At 41.2% G+C, this 16,043-nt stretch overlaps 1 protein-coding gene across 4 annotated transcripts in view; it reads right to left on the bottom strand.

Moving 5' to 3' along the window:
• Positions 1 to 16,043, bottom strand: part of POLK (DNA polymerase kappa) — a 105,281-nt gene that overhangs the window by 86,560 nt on the left and 2,678 nt on the right. The window contains exon 1 of one of the 4 annotated variants that reach the window (XM_030566395.1): positions 5,409 to 5,447. The exons of the other annotated variants lie outside the window; for them this stretch is intronic. The gene's annotated coding sequence lies outside the window, so the exon portion shown is untranslated. Of the gene's footprint in view, positions 1 to 5,408; positions 5,448 to 16,043 lie in introns of those variants that run through there. 4 annotated transcript variants of the gene reach the window in all.

The raw sequence follows: 16,043 nt of genomic DNA, 5'->3' as shown, positions 1-16,043 counted from the left end.
CAAGTTACACATCAAGGAACAAAGAACATAGGCCATTCTTGCAGAATGCAGGACTCGATTCTGGGAAGCTGTGATTCTGAAAAAGACTTGGGGTCACAGTGGACAAATATGAGTTTCCTGAACAATACTATAGTCAAAAGGACCAACGCAACTCTTGAATGCATAAACAAGGGAATTTCAAGTAGAAGTAGAGAGGTTATTTTACCTCTGTATTTGGCCAGGTTGTGACCGCCACTACAACACTGCATATAGTTCTAGTATCGAGAGTTCAAAAAGGATGTCGATAAAATGGAGAGGAAGTTCAGAGAAGAGCCATGATAAATGATGAAAGGATTGGAAAACACCTTACAGTGACAGATTAAAGGAGCTCAGTCTAGCTTAAGAAAGAGAAGGTTAAGGGGAGACTTGATCACAGTGTTTAAGAACCTATACGGGAATGGGTTTTTCAGTCTAGCAGACAAAGGTATAACAAGATGGAATGGCTGGAAGTTGAAGCAAGTCAAATTCAGACTAGAAATAAGGTGAACAATTCTTGACAGGGGGGTAATTAACTATTGGAACAACTTCCTAAGGTTTGTGGTGGACTATTCATCACTAGCAATTTTTAAACCAAATGTGGTTATTTCTCTAAAAGATAAGTTGTCACTCAAACAGGAATTAATTCAGGGAAGCCCCATAGGGTTGCCAACTTTCTAATTGCACAAAACCAAATGCCCTTGCCTCGTCCTCTTCCCGGAGGCCCCGCCCCTGCTCACTCCATCCCCCCTCCCTCCATTGCTTACTCTCCCCCACCCTCACTCACTTTCATGGAGTTGGGGCAGAAGGTTGGTGTGCAGGAAGGGGGGAGGGCTCTGACTGGGGTTGCTGGCTCTGGGGTGGGACCAGAAAGGAGGGGTTCAGGGCATGGGAGGGTCTCCAGGCTGGGACAGGAGGTCAGGGTGTGAGAAGGGGTGAGGGCTCCGACTGAGAGTGTGGGCCTTGGGGTGGGGTAGGGAGTTGCGGTACTGGAGGGGGCTGAGGGCTGGGGTAGGGTGTAGGAGGAGGTTTGGGATGCAGGCTCCATCCAGGTGGCGCTTACCTCTGGCAGCTCCTAGGCAGAGGGCCAGAGGACTCTGCACGCTGCCCGCACCTTCAAGTGCCACCTGTGCAGTTCCCATTGGCAACGGTTTCTGGCCAATGGGAGCTGCGAAGCCAGCGCTCAGGGTGGGAGCAGCATGCAGAGCCCCTGTGGCTGCTTCTGCACTAGGACCCGGACATGCAAGCCACTTCTGGGAACCACATGGAGCTAGCCTTAGCCCAGCTGCGCCACCAGCCGGACTTTTAGCAGTTGAAATCCAGATATCTGGCAACCCTAAAGCCCCATGGGCTGTTTGCTACAGGAGGTCTGACTAAACAATCACAATAGTCCTTTCTGAGAGGCAAGTTTTTGTTTACAAAAAAAATAACATTACACTACCAATTTGAAGTAAAGAACATTCCTATGTGCAAAGTGTACTGCATTAGACTTACAGCTGTACAATGGCTTTTCTTGTGACAAGCTATGATTTCAGGCTCATTGTAAAAATAAAATCAAACTGGCACTACTCATCACCATGTTAAATTTATTTTTAAATGTAAATTAAAAGATTTTAAGAACAGAAGGGACAATTATTATCATCTAGCAGCCTGACTTCCTGCATGACACAGGTCACAGAACCTAAACTAGTAATTTCTACATCAAACCATAACTTCTGTTTGAGCTAGAGCATATCTTTTAGAAAGACATCCAGTCTTGATATAAAAACTTGAAGTGATGGAGAATCTACCATGTCCCTAGGAAAGTTGTTCTATTTGTTCATTAACCTCATTGTTAAAAAAAATATATTTTTTTCTTGTCTGAATTTGTACAGTTTCAGCATCTAACCATTGGATCTCATTATGTTTATTTCTGTTAGTATTAAACAGCCAGCTACTATAATGTTTCTTATCCATGTAGGCATTTGCAGATCATAAGCAAATCACCCATAACTTTTACTTGGATACAGTAAGTTAATTGAGCCTCTTAAATCTCTCACTCTCCACGTTTTCCAGCCCTCAAGTCATTCTTCAATACAATGTAAATGAAATGCTGCTGTCACATGATAAAATCTCCTTTTCAGTGGGTTAGCATAAGAAAGCAGAGTTCTCTGAATCACAGCTCAGTATGAGCTCAATAAATAACAGAACATGTATTTATTATTGGAAGAGGGTATAAAGGCAGTTCCCTCCTACTGCTGATTCAAAAAACAATTTTATCTTCTCTCCCAGGGAAAGAGCACCCATCTCCTTAACTTCCTCTCAGTTACTTCCTCAGTCAAGAGTCCTTTCCGTCTGATAGGAGTCACACCCTTTCAAGAGATGTCTCTGGATGTGCTGCACACCCACACCCAGTTACCACAGTAACTCTATTGCACAACAATGGAAAAAAAATGTGCTGGAACTTTTCTAGCAAGATGCATATTTAAAAACTGTTGCTTCTCCAGCTGAGGGGTTAGGAAAGAAGCAGCAGGAACCCCTGCCAAAGACCTGGAGGCAGCCCACATTTGTGTTTAGGCATTTATGGCTGAATCTTCCACCTGAAATGATCACATACGGTTCATGGAGCGGAAGGATTCCTCTGTATGTTAAATACTCAGAAGACTGACCCAAAAGCATCACTAATTAATTAATTTTTAATCTTGTGGTTTTTAACTCATTCTTAGGATTCTTGAGCTCTTGGCAGCATAGCATTCTGTTCACATTTAGAAGGTTATGTTTCCAATTGTATTAGAAATGAAAGCTGAGAGTTTCTGCAAAATTTTATGAGTAACACTAATCAAGGTGCTTCTTTATTCATTGTGAGCAAATGGATTTATCAAATCTTTAAGCACATGCATTTGTTTCCCTTATTTTCTATAATCATGGTGGTGTTCATTTTTGCTGATTTTTTTCCCCTTGGAACAGGAGACCAACTACATTTCTGTAGTAGAGCAAGTTATATTTTTTAAATATAAAAGTTCTGATTAAAAAAAATCTGAAGTTTTAATTATATTCAGTGCATTCGGTTTATTATTTGTGACATTTTTTCAGAAGAGCCAAGACCAGCTGAGTAGCAATCTGTGTGTTTTTTGGCTCTAGCCTGTCTGAGCACAGAACAGGAGTTACTGAGACAAAGCAGACATCAGACGAACCCCTTGGATGCTCTGGGCCAGCTGGGAGTGGGGAGTACCAGGCAGACCTGAGACCAGCTCAGTAGTGCTGAATGACTTGGAAGCATATTTTCATACTCTCTCCCCTGGTTGGAGCAATCAATCACACTGTTGGGAACCACTAGCTCTGCAACTGTAACAGAGTAGCTGGTCTTCCCAGCTCAAGCCAAAAACACTGTTCCTCACGTTTCAGTGATCACACTAAAGTCTGTGCAAGGTTAACTATCATTTCCATTTCAGTCAGTCCAACAGTAGTCATACTGGTACTGGCAATGCCTGGTTGTGAGAATGTGTGGGAAAGAAAAGCAATTTAGAAGCCACACAGACAATAGACATTATAAATACCAATGGATGTAATGACTTTTCTCCACAGGAGATGCCTCATCAGGCCTATATTTTAGATAATTTCTCTCTCTCCTTACCTCCTTCCTTTTCCCACTCCAGTCTTTGTGGCTTCTTCCATGCTCTGCTTCCTGCCATTGGTGAGTGTGGGGGGCGTCCTTTCCCCAACCTCCCCACATTCACTTGCGGCGGGAAGTGGAGCAGCTCAGCCCCATCCCGTTCCACTCTGCCACCTCCCAGCCGCGGCATTCCGCTTCCCGCCACAGGTGAGTGCAGGGAGGTTGGGGAAAGGACATCCCCCGTACTCACATGCAGCGGGAAGCGGAGCACTGTGGCTGGGAGCTGGCAGAGTGGAGCAGGCTGGGGCTGGGCTATTCCACTTCTGCTGCTGCTGGCGAGTGTGGGGGGATCCCTTCTCCCAAGCCCCCTCCACCGAGTGACATGGCTGGGGCTGGGGCGAAGAAGCAGAGAGGGCTGCTCCCGGCACCCCGCTAATCCCCCAGGCCACTCTGGGACTGTAGGACCCCCAAAAGTGCCCTCCAACAGCTCCTGCCCCCAGGCCCTGGGGGCGGGGGGAAGCCCCTGACTGCCCCTGAGACCCTCTGCCCCTTATCAAACCCCTTGGCCCTGGTCTGACCAGGCACCCTTAACACGCTGTCAGAGCTTTACTGCGTTGTATGCGAACCCGCGTTATATTGGGACGCGTTATATTGGGGTAGAGGTGTACTTAAATAATTAAGTACATAAATATCAATTAATAGCTTAATTAGAATTGAGAAAAAATAATTTATTGGAACATGAATTTAGTTCTCCACAGGAGTTACAGACGCACAAAACAGAAAAGGTGAGTCATAGGTAAAATAGCTGTCTAGTGGGACAAACAGAAACTGAAGACCATTTTGTTTACAGAAAGGCATGTCCTTAGGAAAAAAAGACATCAGCTCAATGCACTCAAAGACAAAAAGACAATGCACTCACATGAACTGTGGAAGCAATAATAAACCAACAGGCACAGCATTGTCAAATCAAAGTAGTGGGAGATCTACCAGTGTAAACAGAGTGAAAAGAACAAATTTAAACATGTAAAGAAACACAGGAGGGAGAAAACTTATGACATAGCAAAAACAAAGCTGAAGGAACAAAATGTTGCTGATATCAGTGCAGAAACTGATAAGGAGTAAAGGTTTAAATGGACCTATGAAAATTAACTATAAGAATCCTTGTCTGACTTTAAAACACAGTGAGATTAAAGTTTATGACAACTTGAAAAAGGGTGCAAAGATTTATGGTTTGAAGAAACATAAATGAACATATTCTACTCAGAACAGGAGGCAGAGTAGATGGCTACACAGAACAATGTATTTCGGGGGTGCTGCCACCGCAAGAAACCTCCGTAAGATTGCACTGTTTCCCTTATAGCATTCGATGCAAGGGATGCTAAATATCTCTTCTTAGTGTCCTATTGTGTAGAGTGTGGGATCAGAGAAACCCATGAAGACAGTCAGCCTGCAATTGAGCACCAACCTATTACTCCAATTATTTGGGAGTAGGGTGGCCTGATGTTTCGATTTTATAAGGACAGTCCTGGCATTTGGGGCTTTGCCTTATATAGGCATCTATTACTCCCCACCCTGCGTCCTGATTTTTCGAACTTGCTATCTGGTCACCTTAGTTTGTTTACATTTACAGGAGATAATGCTGCCCTCTTCTTATTTACAATGTCACCAGAAAGAGAGAACAGGCATTTGCTTGGCACTTCTGTAGCTGGCATTGCAAGGTATTTACGTATCAGATATGCTAAACAGAAGTCTTAAAAGAGCAACACTCTGATGCGGAAACTACAGGTAAACCCGAACTAACCTTCTGCTGGTGGCATCTGACTCAGATAATGAAAATGAACATGCATCGGTCTGTATTGCTTTGGCTTGTTATCAAGCAGAACCAGTCATCAGCATGGCCCCATGTTCCCTGGAAGCATGAAGGAACATATGAATCTTTAGTGCATCTACCAAATAAATACCTTGCAATGCCGGCTACAATAGTGCATGCAAACATCTGTTCTCACTTTCAGGTGACATTGTAAACAAGAAGTGGGCAGCATTATCTCCTCCAAATGTAAACAAACCTGTTTGAGTGATTGGCTGAACAAGAAGTAGGACTGAATGGACATGCAGCCTCTAAAATTTTACAGTTTTATTTCAGAATGCAGTTTTTTTGTACCTAATTCTACATTTGTAAGTTCAATTTTCATGATAAAGCAATTGTACTATAGTACTTGTATTGGGTGAATTGAAAAATAGTTTCTTTTGTTTTTTTACAGTGCAAATACCTGTAATAAAAAAATATAAAGTGAGCAGTGTACACTTTGTATTCTGTATTGTAATTGAAATCAATATATTTGAAAATGTAGAAAACATCCAAAAATATTTAAATAAATGGTATTCTGTTAATGTTTAGCAGTGGAATTAATCGTGATTATTTTTTGAATTGCTTGACAGCCCTACTAAAAAAATAAAGGGAAAGCAACATTTTTCTTCTGCATAGTAAAATTTCAAAGTTATATTAAGTCAATGGTCAGTTGTAAACTTTTGAAAAAAACAACCATCATGTTTTGTTCAGTTACAAATATTTCAGTTATCAACAAACCTCCATTTCCAAGGTGTTCGTAACTCTGAGATTCTACTGTACAAACAGGAAAAAGAAAACCTAAAATAATACTGCCAAAACTAGTAAGTTTGATGGAGACTGTGTCATGGTGCAGGCCTGTATTGAAGTTTGTTGGCAAGCTGCGTTTCACTCATGGTGAAATGGACAGTTGTGAAGAAATATTAGGACTCGAAAGTCATCCAAGTAGGGAGAAAGCTTTGGAGAGAATCTATTTCCAGACAAGATGACTCAAAGCACACATCATATTTTGCATACACCTCTGTCAAGAAAAGCAAATGTGTTGCATTTTAACCATCACAGTAATCAGACTTGAGACCAAAAGAAAAAATTTCTAGTGAGTTGAAAAAAACTACCCAAAAAATTCTACTGTTAATTCGTACACCCAAAAACCCACCCCAAAAACTGTCCTGGAATTGCATTTTGTGAACAAGGACTCATCTATGTACCAAATAAACAAACAAAAACCTAAACAAAAAACAAAAACACGTAATGGTGGAAATAGCAAATAGGATTTTTGCAGTCATTCTTTCTTGGAAAAAAGAAAAACCTGTTCAGTTTTAGAAGGACTAAAGTCAGGAGCCCCATTTCATGATTTCTTCACAATTCCAATAACACTATTAAATGACAACAAAAACATATAATTAAAACTTGACACTTGGCATCTTTACTGCATGTCCATAAAGTAAGCTCCTGATATCTTCACAAGTAAAAATAGATTTAACTATTCTTTTACCTCTGCTTTTACTTTTGTAAAATATGTCTATTTTCAAACGAGAACAAGGCAAAAGTATAAGAGTTAACTTAACACACATGTTGGGAATGAAAAAAAAACGACTGGATAATTGTACACATTCCCCTATTACTGCAGGATTTAATCCACAGACAGAGGGCATATCAATGTAAAACTGATATTGCCTTTGATCCTAGTGAAAAAAAGCCAACATGTAGCAATGAGTGCAACTCTTATTAATGTTAAAAAAGAATTCTACAGATACACCAAAGGGACAAGAGACACACTACAATTAACTAAGTCAGAAGGAAAAGGATTAACTTTCATTCAGTTTTGACTGCAAGGGATCATTGTGCATACAGAACAAGAGATACAAATGGGATAGGGAACTCTGAAGTTAATAGTACAAATGAGTTTTCAAAGAGAAACAGAATAAAAGATGGAAATTTACCCTGGGTTCCCATCAATGCAACACCTAATCAGGGACGGCTATTGATCTATACAAGATACCACTTACAGTTGGGATCTAAGTGTTTTACAGTCATGCAGCCCAGGGATCAAAGGCTAAAACCAGGAATTGAGCTTTCCTTTCCCTAGTGACAGAGTGTACTATACAGCTACCCAATTTTTTTTTAAATAAAAACTGAACATTATAAATAGCCTTCTGTGAAGTACTGTTAAAATCCAAAGGGCTCTATATGGTGGAAAAATCTCTTACATTTGTGTTTAACAGAATTGTTGATTCCTTAGCAGATTATAAACTTCTGGGATACATTTGGCAATAATCACATCTACGGAGCTATTGGCTGCAAATTAAGTTGCTAGAGGACCACTTAACTCAGGCTTACTGTATCCTGCTGTGAAATGGAGGAAGGTTGTTTTTTTTCCTCTTCACTTCACAACCCATGGCTCCATTGCCAATAATGTACATTTACAGAATAAGCAGCAAAGAATCCTGTGGCACCTTATAGACTAACAAACGTATTGGAGCATGAGCTTTCATGGGCAAATACTCACTTCGTTGGATACATGTAGTGGAAATTTCCAGGGGCAGGTACATATATGCAAGCAAGAAGCAGGCTAGAGATAACGAGATTAGTTCAGTCAGGAAGAATGAGACCCTCTTCTAGCAGTTGAGGTGTGAAAACCAAGGGAGGAGAAACTGCTTTTGTTTTTAAATCTCCTACAGGTTTTTGTATATTACCATTCCTAATATCTGATTTGTGTCCATTTATCCTTTTCCGTAGGGACTGTCCAATTTGGCCGATGTACACAGCAAAGAGGCATTGCTGGCATATGATGGCGTATATTACATTGGTGGATGTGCAGGTGAATGAACCGGTGATGGTGTGGCTGATCTGGTTAGGTCCTGTGATGGTGTCGCTGGTGTAGATATGTGGGCAGAATTGGCATCGAGATTTGTTGCATGGATTAGTTCTTGAGTTACTATGGTGTGGTGTGTAGTTGCTGGTGAGAATATGCTTCATAACCTAAGTCGTGCAGAACATAATGCCATTCATAGCCTCAGAAACCACCCTGACATTATAATCAAAGAGGCTGATAAAGGAGGGGCTGTTGTCATCATGAACAGGTCTGACTACCAAAAGGAGGCCACCAGACAACTCTCCAATACCAAATTCTACAGGCCACTTCCTGGATATACGGACACAAATCAGATTTTAGGAATAGAAATATACAAAAACCTGTAGGAGAACACTTCAATTTCTTTGTACACACAATAGCAGATTTAAAGGTAGCCATCCTGCAGCAAAAAAACTTCAGTACCAGACTTCAAAGAGAAACTGCTGAGCTCCAGTTCATCTGCAAATTTGACACCATCAGCTCAGGATTAAACAAAGACTATGAATCGCTAGCCAACTACAAAAGCAGTTTCTCCTCCATTGGTTTTCACACCTCAACTGCTAAAAGAGGGCCTCATCCTCCCTGATTGAACTAACCTCGTTATCTCTAGCCTGCTTCTTGCTTGCATATATATACCTGCCCCTGGAAATTTCCAGTACATGCATCCGACGAAGTGGGTATTCACCCACGAAAGCTCATGCTCCAATACATCTGTTAGTCTACAAGGTGCCACAGGACTCTTTGCTGCTTTTACAGATCCAGACTAACACGGCTACCCCTCTGATAATTTACAGAATAGTTATTTTAAAAATCTGGCACAATTCACACAGTAATTTGTCACATTATGGTTTTCTTAGGTACCTGATTACACAGAATCCTTCAAGAGCAGAATCTTTTCAGTTTTTTTTTACATATTTATCACAAACACCTGGAGTGTAATATTGCCCCCCACACCTTAAAGTCACTGGCAAAACTCCCATTTGACTTCAATAGGGCTAGGACTGCAGCCAGAAGTATGAAAATGTGCCCAACCTCACAATTAGTTTATCAATATTAATATATTACATACAAAAACTGTGTGAGGAGTATTAAGTTTGCAAAGTTAAGCACTCAAAAGTTAGAAAATGCAGCAATGAAGTTGCTCACGCAACCTTAATTCACCCACCTCCCCTTCGGCAAATGCATTAGATACAGGCTTTAATTCCTTGATCACAGGCTATTTTTTTTCCACAGGGTGGATGAAGCTCAATGAACGTGCAGCTATTCAATATTTACTTTTATCATCATCAGTGAATGTGTGATGTCATGCCTTATTTACTGCACACAATCCCAACTCTATATTGAATATTGAGCTATCAGTCTCTTTGTGGGCTTTTTTATGGTGCTCATAGTAATATCTGATTTAGTGAATTTCTTTTCATCCCTATTATCATTTGCATTTTACACCTGGGGAATTATGGCACAGAGATTAAATTGTCAAAACTGTTCACTGATTTTGCGTACCCAACTTGAAGCGTCTTATTAAAAAAGCTTTAGTTTGCTATTCAGTCCTGCTTCACTTCTTGAGCAACATCCACGTGTGCACTGAATGGAACCTGTTTGGAGAATTTTACTTTAAATTCTACTGAGCATATCCAAATGGTGATTTTCAGTGTCTTATAATTCTGCTAATTGTATGGATTTTCACAAGGACAGCAAAAGGCACATCCTGGCCCAGGGCAATGCCCCTGCTGAATTTCAAGTCTCTGCTCCAAAGCTTGGAGGCACTAGACCTTTTAGTAAAACACTTGTAGGAATTTTTCAACTTTGGGAAAATAACATATTTTTCTTTAACATCCTTCATGGCAATAGATGAACCATTTTACCTGGAATTTATGGGGGTGTGGTGTGGGTGGGAGTTCAGACTCGGATAGACACCTGGAATAGGAAATTTCAGCCCAAATGGTTAAGTTTTGCAAATTTACAAGCAACTGAAAAGAGTCTTCTAATGGAAAGTATTAAGCAATGTCAGTTCCACCTATAATTACACAGGCATGAGTTCAGAAATATACTGGAATTTCTCAGATGAAGAACGTACATAACATTAAGGCCTTTACGTAAATAGGCATGTGAAACATTATCCTAAAGAAATCCCCAGCTACCAGTACCAGAGATTAAAAATCAGACAAGAATATTTACCTTTTAAAAAAAAATCCCACAATTAAATAATTCATTTTTAGTTAAACACTAAAGCCGCATTCATGCTTAGCTCAATCAAACATCAGAAAAGAGTTAAATACCACACCGATTACAATGCACAGCCATAAGGGCGTGGGGATAAATCAGTGTTCTTTTGGGATTCAGAAAGCAGTGAATTATCCCAATAAATATATTTGTCATGACAATTTTACTGTTCCTCCTCCCCACTTTGCTACACTCCTGGGGCAGGCAAAGGACTCAAGAGCCAAGGCAAATAACAAGGATAGCAGGCAAATAGGCTAAGTGCCTCAACATAATGCTATGAAAGGAAGTAATTGATAATCACAGCTTTTCCTTTAACTTAACAGATTGATCAGACTGCAAGCTGTCAAAAGCTCAACTTTTTGGTTTTTTGTGTGTGGTGGGGATGTAATTCAGTCTTACCACATTAACAACTTTTCACTGCTAAAAATACAATATGCTAAAACATTAACAGATATTATTTTGGATCTCTGAGAGGTAGGTTCCTACTAGTCCATTTGCTTAGAGTGTGTTTTATAAAAGTAAAGAAACTATGTGGCACTTACATCCTGGACTGGAGAATAGAGATCAGAGCTTTGGTGTTAAACATACTTGAACCAAGTTCAGAGAAGGGTACAAAATTAAGCTTCATCACATACGTGAGGAGAGCATATTCTTGGGCAAAAGTACTAGGTACAATCCTCCACGAGTGAGTCCTACACATCTCATGCACCTGCTTCCTTACTTTCTGCAGGATATAATAAAAACGAAGTATAGATGGAGACAAGGCAAAGGTCTAAGGAGATGAGGGCCATATAGGGACACTTCCCATCATTACATAATTAAATTACAACCATCCTAGTACAGGAATAAGCTGATCTTGATAAATGTACATAAAACAGAAAACATAAGTCAATAGACCCATGCAGGTTCCCCAAATGCATAGTTCTGATTACTTGCTGAATCTCTAGGGCAGCAACAGAAGAGATATGTCCATCTGTTTCTGTTAGTCAGAGTTAGGAAAATTCAATACTATTAAAATATTTATTAAGAATTTACATATTGGAAAGTTATTCTGCCAAGTCTAGCATTTTGTTGAATTCAAACTACCATATTTGATTTATCCTTTATTTGGATGTATACATATTTTAACCCAGTGGTCACTAAAAGTTTAGTGGGGCTGTCGCTAAGGCAGGCTCCCAGCCTGCCCCATGCCCTAGCGCGGCCCTGGCAGGCGGAAAAGGGGCAGGGGTCTCTGCACTTGCACCCACATGTAAGCACGGCCCCTGCAACTCCCACTGGCCGGAAACAGGAAACTGTGGCCAACGGGAGGTGGAGGGTGGTGCCTGCAGAGGACAGCGCATGGAGCCAGGGGCTACAGGGGCGCATTGGCCCCTTATGGGAGTTGCATGGGGCTAGAGCAAGCAGGGAGCCTGCCTTAGTCCTGCTGCACTGCTGACTAGGAGCCGACCAAGGTAAGTGCTGCCCGGCGGGAGCCCGCACCCCAACCCACAGCCCTGAGCCCCCTCCCGGAGCCAGCACCCTATGCCCCTTCCTATACCCTAAACCCCCTTCTGTACTTCAAGCCCCTGACTCAGCTGAGCCCCCTCCCAGAGCTAGCACCCCAAACCCCTCCTGCACCTCGAACCCCTGCCCCAGCCCTGACCTCCCTCCTGGAGCCAGTACCCCATACCCCCTCCTACGCCCCAACACTCTGCCCATCCCGGAGCCCCCTCCTGCACTCCAAGTCCCTCCCAGAGCCCACACACCCCTCCTGCACCTCAACACTTTGCCCCATCCTGGAGCCATCTCCTGCACCCAAACTCCCTCCCAGAGCTTGCACCCCTCACCCCCTCCTGTACCCCAACACTCTGTCCCATCCCAGAGCCCCCTTCTGCACCCAAACTTCCTCCCAGAGCTTGCACCCCTCACCACCTCCTGCAGCCCAACCCCTGCCCCAGGCTCAGCCTGGAGCCTCTTCCCACACCCCGAACCTCTTGGCCCCAGCACAGAGCCTGCACCCCCTCCCAAACCCCAATCCCCTGCCCAAGTCCGGTGAAACTGAGTGAGGGTGTGGGAGAGCGAGGGATGGAGTGAGTGGGGTGGGGCTTCTGGGAAGGGCGAGATAGCTCCTGGGTAGCACTTAAATTCAGAAAGTGATCTTGTGCATAAAAAGACTGGAGACCACTGTTTTAACCTAAAATAATAACATTGTAGTCCAGATTTCTCTCTGATTGATGCCTATGCGCCTAATGTATCTCACCCTTTGCTATTGAGGATTCCTGTACAAAAAGAACACTGGCTGATAGGCTCAAAAGTAACCTCCTCTTTAAGCCCTCTAAAAATAGTTTAATCATTATAAGGGGAACAGCTATCAGCTGTGTTAAACCACAGACAAACAAAGACACATGCCAATATGCAGGTCACAGGGTCACAAGCTCCAATCTTTTGATCCACAGAGGTTTGAAATTTACAACAGCTCTGGTTTCTGAAGAACTGGGAAAACAGGATTCTTGTCAGTTTCAATCCCCTGTTGATTTACAAGACTAGAACTGGCAGAAAGCACTGATGGATAGTGACAGACAGTGGGTATGGCTACACTTGAAATTTCAAAGCGCTGCCACAGCAGCACTTTGAAGTGTGAGTGTGGTCGGAGTGCCAGCGCTGGGAGAGAGCTCTCCCAGCGCTGCACGTAAACCACATCCTCTATGGGTGTAGCTCTCCCAGCGCTGGGAGCACACTGAGGCTTTACAGCGCTGTATCTTGCAGCGCTCAGGGGGGTGTTTTTTCACACCCCTGAGCGCGAAAGTTGCAGCGCTGTAAAGTGCCAGTGTAGCCATGGCCAGTAGCTTGTATGCGTACACAAACTTAACATCCTCAGTTTGCTGTTGACTCATTCAGATGAAGAGCTGAGATTGTTACATGTTTGTAGCCTATGTTTTAGAGGTAGTAATGAAAAATCTAAAGAAATGTAAATATTTTATCCCAATTTTGTATTGCAAAATTGTAAATTGCTAAGGATGTGATATGCTGATACAGCTGAATATATGAATATAAAACTGGGCCAAGATTTTCAGACAGGACTAGTGATTTTGGGTGCTGAAGTTGAAATGTCTTAATGAGACCTGATTAAAAGAACAGTTGGCTCAGTATTTTCTGATAATCAGGCCCTCTCAGAGATGTCTGAAAGCATGTCTCTTCTGAAACATAGTATTTGAAAACAAACAATAATAAAGAAAAAATGTCAATGATTATGGTATCATCTATTATTAAATTATTTGAACTCCACTAAGTGCTGTCCACATACATATCAATACTCCCAAGATAAGGCTGTATCAGGTCCTATTATAAGCTCAGTTTTTAGCTCCTTTATAATTTTGGCTAGAAAAATTGGTTTGGCTTGAAGATTTCCATATTTACTTTGAGGACAAAGAATTGTTTTGTTATCTGCAGTTTCTCCTTCTGTCTCAATTTTTATATAGCATTACAATACTTCTTCAAATGAAATCCACTGGTTTGCAGTATACAGATATGCTTATCAATATTATTTAATATATCTGAACCACAGAAAACAAATGTTGAATAATTTGTAATATAGCCAGAAAAGGTTACTTAAAAAATTGCCATGATCAAAATTCACTAGCAAAGGGCATGCCAAAAGGTGTACAACCACTTGCAATCTCGTTTGTACAGAAAAATGTACAATTATACTCTGCATATTCTTTCAGCAAAAGAACTTCTAAAATATTTCATTTTTCACTTTAAAACATTCCTAAATTGTGTTCTCTTTTCTGGAAAGAAATCACATTTTCAAAAATATTAAAAGCAGTTTAAATATCAGAGAAAAATTTTGCTTTTTAAACAAACTGTTTAAAGGACAGCCTTTTAAATGGTTTTAAATGTCAGAACAATTATCAGTTGATCTCTCTGAAAGAACACAGGATCCTGAAGGCTCCACGTCAACCTGTCTTTATGCAGGATTTGGAAAAAGAAGATCAAGAGTCATATAGGGAAACGGGACAGTAATCGGAAAATAAGAAAAAGATAGAAGCTCTGAAGAAAAAGTGAGTGAACCAATCATTCATACATTTAAAACTTACTCTTTTTAAAGATAAATCATGATCACTAGAGCCTTGTGTGGATACAAAATTTGTATCTGCATCTGATCCACGATCTGCAGAAATAAAGCAGATATCTGCAGATTTGCAGGGCTCTAATGATCATCTGTTACAAATGTCATGCTTTATTTAATAGAACTATGAAATGCTATTTTGTATTTAATTTTCTTGTATTTTATCAAATACATCATAATTATGGAGCAACAGTAGCTACTCCACGATTGATGCTAGTTTCCCATTATAAAACTAGCTTTTAAGCTCCTCACAACTTCCATCTAGGAGACCAGAAGGAACAGGGATTGGAGTAGGGAACCAAGCGATCACATGGACCCTGGTCTGAAAATGGGGGTTCTGGAGGAGAAGCTAAGAATGGGCATGGAACAGAGGTAGGAGACCAAGGGAAGTAAGACATGGAAAGCAAATGCTGGAGACCAGAAAGGCCATGAGAGAGTGTAGCGCACTGAGGGAGGCATGAACAAGGCTGCACAGGGGACTAAAACGGAGCATGGAAAAGAGGATAAGGGTACCATGAAAAATAAAAAGGTGCATGGAAGAAAAGAAAGGTATGGGAATATCTGGAAAGGAATGTAAAGCACTGGGAGACATATGGGGCACAGGACCTGGAGATGGCAGAACATGAGACATTGAAGAGATGTGATAGGGACTAAAGTAGAGCATGGAGACAGTTACAAAGAATCAGGAAAAGGCGCTAAGAAGAATGGAGGGGACCAGGATAAATCATCGAGGGGGTGAGTTACAGGTAAAAGTGTGAATAAAAGCTTTAAATGTTTACAATGTTTTAGAATGAAGGGTTATATGGCTGTGGAAAGGCCAGACATTGTACCATTGGGGTGTTTTTGAAGGTGGACTTTAAAAAAAATAATAATAAAAAAAAGCCAATGTAAAAAAAAAGCCAGACTCAAATCAAACACTTTCAATCTTAATTCTTTTTTTTTTTAAACTTTGTTTATTTGGGCCCCTGCCTGTAAGATGTTAAAATAACGTTTGACCATAAGATTCATTACATGCACAATTTTACATTAGATGTAAAACTTGCTTGAATGAGGATATGTTTTTCTGTCAGTTTTGCCAACCTGGAAGTAATTCTATTTTTGGTACTCAGTTTCTGTTCATAGTATATGTTTTGTTAACCCTTTTCTTCTTTATATTTAGGCCAGGTCTTCACTATAAACTTGTATCAGTATAACTATGTCACTCCAGCGTGTAAACAATTCTCATGCCTGAGCGAAGCAGTTATACCACCCACCTACCTACCCTCCTTTGTAGGCAGTACTACATCAATGGGAGAGCTTCTCCTGCCGACATAGCTACCGCCTCTCATGGAGGTGGAGTTACTAAGCTGATGGGAGAGCTCTCTTCTATTATCTTAGAGCGTCTTCATAATATGTACTACAGTGG

Source organism: Gopherus evgoodei, chromosome 6, assembly GCF_007399415.2.
Source record: "Gopherus evgoodei ecotype Sinaloan lineage chromosome 6, rGopEvg1_v1.p, whole genome shotgun sequence".
In the NCBI taxonomy this organism is placed as follows: domain Eukaryota; kingdom Metazoa; phylum Chordata; order Testudines; family Testudinidae; genus Gopherus; species Gopherus evgoodei.
This window is presented reverse-complemented; position numbering and strand designations above follow the sequence as displayed.